The 11,335-nt window shown below is 39.6% G+C and overlaps 1 protein-coding gene across 1 annotated transcript in view; it reads right to left on the bottom strand.

Annotated features, from left to right (window-relative positions):
• The window catches only part of THRB (thyroid hormone receptor beta), a 378,523-nt gene that overhangs the window by 276,479 nt on the left and 90,709 nt on the right, over positions 1-11,335 (bottom strand). Inside the window, exon 2 of the mRNA XM_029940360.1 lies at positions 7,464-7,560. The gene's annotated coding sequence lies outside the window, so the exon portion shown is untranslated. The remainder of the gene's footprint in view (positions 1-7,463; positions 7,561-11,335) is intronic.

An 11,335-nucleotide genomic window follows, 5' to 3' on the forward strand; every position in this document is an offset into this window, starting at 1 on the left:
GTGGCAATAAAACTTTTATTATCCCACACCGTCATTTCATAATGTCTGTGATACTTATTATTAAGTTCCTGTTAAACTTTGTTTTTAAACTGTAATTTTGTGCCTCCATGGTATATGTCCAATAATTGCTCAAAATATTTCATGTTTAAATTACATTAAGTGCTGCTGATAATATTCCTATGAGTATCCAGAAAGACAATGGTCTCAACTTAGAGTACGTTTCTATGGACTGGGTATCCCTTTCATTCTAATTCCAAACCTAATTAGTTTCTAGCATTCCATTTACTCCTCTCTGAGCAGATCGGGTCAGCTGGCTATTCCCTCATTTTCAAAAACAAATACTTCCTCCTCTTGTACTCTCATTTTCCCCAAATACCCTTGCACCACCATCTCCCCATTGTCATTACCAACATCAGTGGAGCACTTTCTCTATGCCAGACCTTGTCCTGAGAATTTTACACATGTTACCTGATGTCTCTTCATAGCAGTACTGGGAGTTATTATGATCCCTCTTTTACAGATGTGGATGCTGGGATGCAGAGGATTCACACAAGACCAGTCATACTGGGTTTGGGACACAGGCAATCTGAGAAAGCCAGGGTCCTTACCACCTTGCTCTAAGGCCCCTCCTCGTAGTCTGCTACATACATTGCCATTTCCAAAGCACTTCAATGTGCATCTTTTCACCTGATCCTCACAACCAAGCACAAGATTTTGTTTAAAGTGGAAACCCCCTTTTTATTTCCTCCACGTCTGGGGAAACTACATAATACTATATTACTGTTGAATTCACTGAGGGTTTTGCTATTTTTTTCCAAATGTAAATTCTAGGTTTAATTGAGAATGAATTCTAGATTTAACGTAAAGTAACAACGTGGGGCACCTAGATGGCTCAGTCGGTTAAGGTTCCAACTTAATTTCAGCTCAGGTCGTGATCTCAGAGTTTGTGAGATCAATTCCTGCATCAGGCTCTGTGCTGACAGTGTGGAGCCTGCTCGGGATTCTCTCTCTGCCCCTCCCCCACGGACGTTCTCCATCTCTCTCAAAAATAAATAAATAAACATTAAAAAATGATAAAGTAACACTATGGACTTCTCCATCTAAAAACTGTTGAAGTTATTATCAACTAGAAATCATCCTCAAATTATTCTCCATGGCTTCTTTTCTCCCATTATAAAGACCTACATTTTTTCCAGGGGAATGTGCTGAACTCCAGCAGAAAGGGAATATATTTAAATGTGTCTTAAGTTATAACTGACTGCATTTCAAAATCAAATAGTTTAGGCTTTACATATTTATAGTTATATGAGTAACATTTGTACTTATATGTCCAGATTTATATATTCCAGGCCAAATTCCAAAAAAGGATTTTGAGGTTTGGAACATATACTGCTTGGAATTTATATATACCTCTGTTCTCCTCTCTTGATGTGGAGAGTCAGTAGTTTATTCTACTTTTTAATATCTCTACTTATATTCACACAGTTTCTAAAAAAGGACATATATGATAATGTGGCCTAGTAAAAATAAATGCTAAACTCCTCATTGAATTATTGTTTCTTTTCATGCCTACGAATTTATAATTCTTAAATTCGTTGTTCTTAACTTTTGACATACCATCATTAAGGGGATTCTGAAAATTTTGTAGAAAGCAACTGAACTGATGTCCACAGGAATACAAATCATACAGACGCCGCTATCTGGAGGTGTACCTTGCTCTTCGGGCAAAGTGCCCCCATGACAGTTATTTACCGATGATATTTAGGACACTACAGGGAGGTCCCTGGGAGAACAGAGCAGCGTTTGCTGATCACACAGAGGCAGTGGGAATCTGGAGAGGAGTACATGCCCCGTGTCACTTACAGAAGCAGGCAGGTTCCCTGCCCCCTGATCGTAATGTCCTCTGTCCTTGGCCTCACACACGTGTTATGGTAAATGTTCCTTCCTACTGACAGTCCCACAGATACCCCTGCTGAAAACTCAACCTCCTCAAAAGCATCTTAGGGAAGCTCGGGCTTAGTTTCAGTCTCATGGCCCATCAATATCGGCATCATACAAGCCCTAGGGACACCTGGGAAAAGTTAGTGTGCAGACCAAGGTCATAATACATTCCAGTGCTTAACCTAACCAAATGACATAGACCAAGAAAGCTTTTCCAAAAGCAGGCAGCTGCATTTCATCTTTGCATATTCGGACCAACGAAAATAAATACCTGCTGTTTCGAACAGCTGGGTAGTTTGCTGGAATGCTGATGAATCACCAAAGTCATGGGCAGTAGTGATGTTTTCCTCAGGTGGCAGGAAGAGCCCATGAGGAGAGGTCCTCTAACCTTGCCAAGAAACAAGGGCTTTCAGGCCACTGAAGGAACAGAATGGTACAGGAGAGGGATCTGACATGTCGAATTATAAATCCAACCTTCATTTTGGCTAATGGTCCTTTTAATTCTTTGGGTTCAAAGCCCAAAAAATGAGTTTTGAAACTGGGAGTCCACCATATCTTTGGGTTGAAAGGGAAAGAGAACTAACAGATATTAACTCTCAACTCGAGGCAGGATTTTATAATTGTCATCCCAGATTATCCTATGATGATCATTAATGGATATTTTTATATTCCCATAATGTAGAAGAGAAAGATGAGGCTCAAAAAAGTTAAATACTTCACTGAAAATTACCCACAGTATATGGTAGAGTCAGGATTTAGATCCAGGTCTATGAGATCCTGTGCCCATTTTCCTTGCTTTCTTTTTGGGATAAAAAGACATTTGCCTGGAGGATATGGGAAGAGATAGCTGTTTCAATATCATCCCCCAAAGCATACCTTAACTTGCCTTCCTTAAGCTCAGGCCTATAGAAGGACACTTGCCATTATGTTCCCTCCCTGGACAAGTGCACAGAGGCCATTTGTGGAGGATGAACCTGCCTCATCGATGATATAAGAACACAAAGCAATGAAACATCATCACAAGGCATTCAGCCAGGCATTTTTTGACTTCCAGGTCACACACTGCAGTTTAAGTGTGTGTACGTGTATTAGTGCACAAAAGTGATCACAACTCTTTCAGAAACGTTTAGTGATTGATATCACTCTTCATCTAATTTCCAAGTACCCTCCCACTCCTGTCACCCATTAGGGAGACCTCAGCATACTGATCACAGGCTTTGTAAATGTGTCCTTTGGTAGTTCCAAGTGTGTGTTTAGAATTTCAACCAATGTCGGGGCTCCTGGGTGGCTCGGTCAGTTAAGCCTCCAACTTCGGCTCAGGTCATGATCTCACAGTTTGTGAGTTTGAGCCCTGCATTGGGCTCTATGCTGATAGCTGGGAGCCAGGAGCCTGCTTCAGATTCTGTGTCTCCCTCTCTCTCTCTGCCCCTCCCCATTAGTGCTCTGTCTCTGTCTCTCTCTCTGTCTCTCTCAAAAATAGACAAACATTAAAAAAATTTCACCCAGTGTATGGGATTCCTGGGGGAGAGCAGGAAGAAGCTGGAATTCTCTGGCAATTCATTTTTTGGTATAGATGCCTTGTGTGGCACTGCCCCATGAAATTCATCACGCAGCTGGCTTTCAGCAAGATGTTCACTAACTATCAGTGAAGAGATTGTTTTAAAAACTTGCTGTAGGATATCCACATACAAAAGAATAAATTTGGACCTTTTCCTCACACCGTACAGAAAAATAAACTCAAAGCAGATTACAGACTTAAATCTAAGAGCTAACCTGTAAAGACACTTAGAAGAAAATGTAGGAGAGAATTTTCATTACCTTGGGATATGCAAACCCTTATGTTTTGTTTTTCTTTTTTTTTTTACATTTTACTTTTTTTAGTATAATTTACTGTGAAACTGGCTAACATACATGCAAAGCCTTTTTGGATAGAATTCCAAAAGCACTGGCAACAAAGTAAAAATAAATTGGGCTTTATCAAAATTAAAAACTTTTCTGTTTCAGTGGATTTTAAGAAACTGAAAAGACAACCCATAGAATGGAAGAAAATCTTTGTAAATCACACTTCTTATAAGGAACTCGTATCTGGAATATATGAAGAGCTTTTACAACCCAATAATGACAAAATAAGTAACTCAACTAGAAAATGGGCAAAGGATTGAAACAGACATTTCTCCTAAGATAATATACAAACAGACAATAAGTACATGAAAAGGTGCTCATTGTTTTAGCTATGAGGGAAATGCAAATCAAAACCACAAAGAGATACTATTTCATAATCACTAGAATGGCTATCATCAAAAAGATAGATAACAAGCATAGACAAGGATGTGGAGAAAGTGGAACCCTCATACACTGATGACAGGAAGGGAAAATGGTGCAGCTACTTTGGAAAAGTCTGACAATTTCTTAAAAGTTAGATATAAAGTTACCATATAACCCAACAATTCTACTACTAGATATATATCCGAGAGGAAAGAAAACATATGTGCACACCAACACTTGTACAAAATTTTTGTGACAGCATTATTCATAATGGCCAAAATTTAGAACAAACCAAATATCTACCAAATGGCGAAAGAATAAGTAAAATATATTATTACCCATGCCGTGGGAAATTATTTGGTATACAGAGACAGAAAGTTGGTTAGTGGTGGCCTAGAGCTAGAGTAGGAGTCGGGGAAAAATCGTAAGTGTCTGCTAATGGATTTGCTTTTGGGGTGATAGAAATGGTGTGAAATTGGCTGTGGCGGTGGGGCACAACTCTGTGTATGTACCAAACAGTACACATCATATGGGTGAATAGTATCGTACGTGAATTCTATCTCCATAAAGCAGTTACATATTTAAAAAGAAACCTCACTTCAGACCCTGGTTCTTAGCTCTGAATGCCCCTTAAAATCACCTGGGAGGACTTCTGAAGTCCCAGTGCCCAAGCTGTACCCTAAACCAATTACATCCAAATCTTTCTGGGCAGGACCCAGTAGTTTTTTTCTTTCTTTGCCCAGGTCATTCCAAGGTGCAGCCAGACATATGAACATTGAGTTTCCCACTGAGGGGTAAAATGTCACAGTATTCACTTCACCTTGGAGGTGTTTCTGCCTCGTGTCCTGTTGGATGACATGTCATCCTAGATACTTGCTAGGAGTTATCACTATGATGCTAATTGGCACCTTTCAGGTCACTCCCCAGAAGAGACCAGCATTTATAAGAAGGCACTGAGTGGGTGTCCTCATCTCCTGGATGTCACCCAGGATGAACATTATACTCTACTCAGTGGACAATTAAACTTCTGCTTTTTTTCCTTCTTCATGGGTGAATTGTATGTTTCAGCTTCTATGGCTCTCATTCTGGAATCTTTGTAAAGCAGGGTTAAAAAAGAAGCTCTGAAATAGGCTGAATGGAACTAAACCACTGACTTCATTAGTTGAGGAGTTTCACTTTGGTTCTTTTCATCTAAAAACCCACAGTTTCGAAACTGTTAGTTTATTGCTGGAATAGTTCAATGCATTGGATGGAAGGAACTTATAAATGGAAGTTGGGACTGCTGTTTTGCTTGTTATCAGTACGGTTGGATGACAGTTGCATTCCCTTTAAAAATGTATCAGTTGTTTCTTTCCTATTCTTAAGCATAACTATGAATCAAAACACACATTTATATGATTTAAAAAATAAAGATGACACATTCCCCAATCTAGAAGTCAGGAGTCAGGGCAGCAATTAGAATCTAATATAGGTCGTGATGAGTACCGGGTGATGTATGAAAGTGTTGAATCACTATATTGTGCACCTGAAACTAACATCACACCGTATATTAGCTGACTGCCATTTAAATAAAAACTTGAAAAAAAGAGAAAAAGGAATTCAACATAGAGACAGTCACTTACATTCAGTTGTATGAAGGAAAAGGTCTAGCTGAATATTTTTAAACATTTAGATGCTGTTAATATTAATTAAAAGCTGTCATCAAGTTTTGAGTAAGTAGAATTTATTGAGGGCAAAAAGACAGCACTTTGGGAGATGATGAACGTTGGATTTGTAAGAGAAAAGAACAGTGTTTGGGATTGGTTTGGCATTTTTGATGCGTTAAAAAAAGACACTCGAGAATGACCCATCACAGCAATTTATTATCTTGGATGGGATATGTAAATTGGTCATTTCATGGCTTAGAGATTTGTTCTACATATTTGAAAGTAGATTCATAATGTAAAACCGCATCCAGGCATGCGGGTACACAGAAACACTTGCCTCTGTCTCTTTTGCTCGTTCATCCTTTGGCACACAATAATGAAGACGCCAAGAAAGCATATGTTGCTTGCAGTCACAGAGTAATTTTTATCCATGTTAATGGGCACGATGAAGCTGGCCACTACTTGAATGTGCATTTTAATCTTAGTGCATTTGGCAAGTCTCCTTTCATAAAGAATTGACCTCTCATCATTGGGGGTGGCAATTCTACTTTCAAAGGTGAAGGAGAGCTCATGTGGCCAAAACAAAGCAAGCTGCTGGTGGACAAGTCATCTCTCTTGTCAGTCACACTACTGTAACTGTAGCTTCTCCAGAAACAACAAGTGACAACACAATGATAATTCAAAGCCACAAGTATCCTCCTCTGTATTGTAGTATATGTAACTGATTATGGATCAGTGGTGAGAACGGTGCTGGGTGAAGAGACCGAAAATACCTAGTGATGAATCCCAGTAACTGACCCTTATCTGTTAAAAAACGGGATTGAACACTACTTTACAAAGATTCCAAAATATGAGTCACAGAAGCCTACATGCACAGTTGACCTGTGAAGAGAGAGGAAACCAGAAGTTCAAAGAGCCACCCAGAAGAGCATAATGTCCCTCCTTGGGACAAGGTAGGGCAAAAGGAAAATGTGGACAATCAAAAACTCAGGTCATTGAAAATAACCAAAATAACCACAGATACATTTTTGTCAACATTTTGCTCCCCTCAGTCTACTCAAAAGGTATAATGGTGGCAAAAGTGACCAATTTGAAGTTATGTCTCCTTTTATCAGCTGATCAACACCATGGTGAGATTATCAAAAGGCAGAGCCTGTTACATAATTTGGTCCCGAGCAAAATGAAAACGCAGGGCTCTTGTTCAAAAATTAGGAAGAATTTCAAGATGGTAACAGCAAAACTCTAAACTAAACACAGATTGCCATCCACGCAGCCACCCTGGCCAACAGGTTAGAAATAGGGAGTCCTGTACCCGGGTCTCTTGTCTACCAGCTAGTCTAGCTTCTCTTGGCAGAACTCACATATGTACAGGCTCAACAGCTTAGGGATGACCTTGTATCACCTTCTCATTTATAGAAACCAACACCCAGAGAAACGAAATGACTTGTCTAAGGTCATGAGTTGACCGACAGAGCCAGCAGTAAATCCCAGGTATCCTGACTCGCACGTGGACATTCTTTTCCCTACACCAGCCTACCAGTCTCCAGTTCAATGTAAACAATTAGGAAATACTAACTACAAAAGGGGGGGGCACCGAGGGGAGAACATTACCTCATCAGAACTTCCTTTTCAACTCTTCTGTACAAATAATGAAATGTCGTCTGAAACTCCGTTTCAAATTCCTTTTCTGAGTCAACTCTTCCACGTCCTAGGAAAAAGACATCATATGACAGCTTCAGTCACTGAAGCGAATTACCTTTGCCGAGAGCGCACTTGAGCCCTCGGAGTTAACCATCACAGACCGGGGTGGTTATTAGTAGGTGGTTATGAGGCCACACGTTAGTAAACTAATCAGTGTTCCTGTACAAATATTTAAAACAATTCCGAGATAATTTGAACTTTAACACTGAGCTAGCCAAACCCATTTGTAATCTGAACCCAAGGTTCTAATAAGTTACTGCCTTTTGGATGTCCTTCAATGTGAGGGACATTTTTAGAAAGATTAGCACTTGAGTGGAAACAAAGACTGACATTTTTAACATAAACATGAGGCCTGGAGTTTTTTAAAACACAAAATAGGATGCATGTGTCTTCCTCGCTCAGGTGCACGTGTAAATTTAGTACATCAAAATATCTGTTGCAAGGACACTGTTGTTAAAAGATACTGTACAACTCAAATATAAAGGGAGTTTTAAAAGCTTATGAAAAACATTCAACCAGGTGATGAAAGAGTTCAAGGTAGGTTGACAACAGCATGATGCAATAAAAAAACACTGTTCAGAGAGGCAAAAGACACCTGCCAACCCCCCTCGACAAGGCACAGATATTAGGGCCAGATAGATCTCCAGTTCAAATCCCAGCTTCACATATATTTTATTTGTTAGCCCTGGCTAATTCATCTGCAAAATAGGGTTAATACTAAAGCTTTCTAGATGCCTCAGTGATCTCTGCAATCTACGATTCACACACCTTTAATTATATCTTATTGAACTGCCTCTCAGAATTTTTACTGGGGGGATTAAAATTACTTTTGCATGTCCAATGCTTTCCATAACTTTACGGTCTGTAGGTAGCAACAGGGAAAAACAAAATATTCTCTGGCTTGGATAAATTTTGGCATAATTATAGGTCTGGTGTGTGGAAAATGAGGGCCGGATGAAAATGGTGCAGAGGCATGAGTAACCCAAAGAGTCTGAGGCTATGGCACTTACATCTCATTAACCGCCAATTACCGTATTTATAATTTAACACAAAAAGGAAAAACACAAATGGGGTTTTAAAAAATCCCTTTTATCTAGACTTCAGTTTATACTTGGCCGCTAAAGACAGAATTAATGCAATAGGTTGAGAAAGGGAATAGTTAGATTGAGAAATGAAAATACTTTTTGATAACATGTGAGGTTGTAAAAATGGCTTGGCTGAATTTATTAACCAAAGATAAATAATACCCTGCAGGAGGAAAAGAAACAGCTTTTTCTGGATCAGAAGGTCTGGCATGTTTTTAAAGACCTTGCTTTCACTAAAAATGTAACACATCCAATTTAAAGAGACATTTTAAAAAATTTGTGATTTCATAACACTTTTGCATCCGAAATCTTGTCTCTGTGCTGGCATGACCATGTTCAAGACTTTCATCAAAACACGGGAAGAAAAATGGTCCTTAGTTATTTATCTGTGTGGTTTCATTTTTAATCTTCCTATTATTACTATTTCTATTATTATTGCTGCCTTTCTTATTACCACTCCCACTGCTAATGCTGTCACTACTACTGCAACCACATCTGCATTTCTAAATGGCCATCTGATGGGAATTTTAATGAGTAACAATTTATTGTTCAGCCCCTGAGTCTCTGGCTGGTTCTCCTGGGTGAGTCTATTTATTGTCCCTACCTCAGCATAGTCCATGGGCCAGAAGCTTTATCGCTTGGGAGCTTATTACAAATGCCACCTATGGTATCCAAAGCTCTGGGGTGGAGGCCAGGAATAAGTGTCTTACCAAGTGCACCCAAAGATTCTGATGCTCAGATTTGCAGAGGAAGTGACCCAAATGCCAGAGAACAGAGGAAGGAGGGATGGGAAAGAAGTGAGGAGGAACACCTGGAGCCACCACCTGCAGACTTGACCTTGTCTGCTTCAGGGCAAGCTGCCAATGCCAAAGAGCAGAAAGCAATGTCTGGGGCAGGTCTGCAGGAAAGTGAGCTCTTTCCTGCCCCAGGATGTGGCTGCAGAGGCTCCTGCCTTCAGATTCCAGCCTCCAAGAGGAGAGGCACCACCAGGACTTTTCCCACCAGCCACTGCTTGCCTCTTGCCTGCCAAATATTAAAAATGACAAGACTCCTTATTTTTCATCAATGTAGGCAAGTCAGATGGAATTAGCTACAGTTTCTGAATTAGTAGTTCTTAAGGTGTGACTTTAATGCATTTTGGGGATTCAGTGATCCTCAGACCCACCAAACCAAAATCTCTGGGGGTTGCAGGAGGCTTTAAAAATCACTCCTATGCTGTGTCAGATTTGTTCTACTGTTATTCTACTTGTCTGGCCTCACTTGAAGCTTAGTCTGGGATGAGGTTTCAAAGGACATGCTCTAATCCATCTGTCTGGTCTCCCTCTCCTCTTTTTTTCCTTCTGTAATAATATATTTTCAATAACACAAGATAATTTAAAAAAACATACACACAAAGAAGAAAAGAAAAAATTACCTGTACTTTGACCACTCATTTTGATAAAGTTGTATAAAATAACATATTGATGAAGTAAAATGAGGATATACAAATGATTATATAACATCCATGGATACCACAGTATATTTTTAACTTGTCACCTATTATTAAACATCTAGAAGCTTTAATCTAGACTTTCTACTCTGTAAACACCCATAAGCAACTTTGCAAAAAAAAATTTTTGTACGCATTCCTGGATAAATCTTAGAATTGGAATTTCTGGTTCAAAAATGGTCTTCCCTTGGAGTACTCAACACACGTTGCCAAACTGGCCCTAGAAAGAGAGTGCCAGTTAAGAATCATACTAGGTTGTAAATTGGTAAAGCCATGTTAAAGACAGCTTGGCAATCTAGATGTGAAAAACTCAGTATACGCCTACTTTTAGAGCTGGGAAGTCCACATCATAGAATACCACCTAGAGTGACTCTTTCACGATAGTAAAAGTTGAAAATCATCTAAATATCTATCAATAGAGGAACAAAGAGAAAAATATAATACAGCAGTTTAAAATATATGAACTGGAGAAGTGTCTGTTTATGTCTTCTGCCCATTTCTTCACTGGATTATTCAGTTTTTGGATGTGGAGTTTTGTGAGTTCCTTGTAGATTTTGAATACTAGCTCTTTATCTGATATGTCATTTGCAACTATCTTTTCCCATTCTGTTGGTTGCCTATTGGTTTTCTTGATTGTCTCCTTTGTGGTGCAGAAGCTTTTTATCTTAATGAGGTCCCAAGAGTTCAGTTTTGCTTTCATTTCCCTTGCCTTTGGGGATGTGTCGAGTAAGAAATTGCTGTGGTTGAGGTCAAGGAGGCTGTTTCCTACTTTCTCCTTGAGGGTTTTGATGGTTTCCTGTCTCACATTCAAGTCCTTCAGCCATTTTGAGTTTATTTTTGTGTATGGTGTAAGAAAATGAATAATCCAGTGAAAAAATGGGCAGAAGACATTAACAGACACTTCTCCAAAGAGGACATCCAGATTGCCTAGGGACACATGAAACGATGCTCAGCATCACTCATCATCAGGGAAATACAAATCAAAACCACACTGAGATACCATCTCACGCCAGTCAGAGTGGCTAAAATGAACAAATCAAGAGACTATAGATGCTGGCGAGGGTGTGGAGAGACAGGCACCCTCCTACACTGTTGGTGGGAATGTAAACTGGTGCAGCCGCTCTGGAAAACAGTGTGGAGGCTCCTCAAAAAACTATTGATAGAACTCCCTTATGACCCAGCAATAGCGCTGCTAGGGATTTACCCAA

The sequence above is a fragment of the Suricata suricatta genome, chromosome 5 (genome assembly GCF_006229205.1).
Source record: "Suricata suricatta isolate VVHF042 chromosome 5, meerkat_22Aug2017_6uvM2_HiC, whole genome shotgun sequence".
Classification (NCBI taxonomy): Eukaryota; Metazoa; Chordata; class Mammalia; order Carnivora; family Herpestidae; genus Suricata; species Suricata suricatta.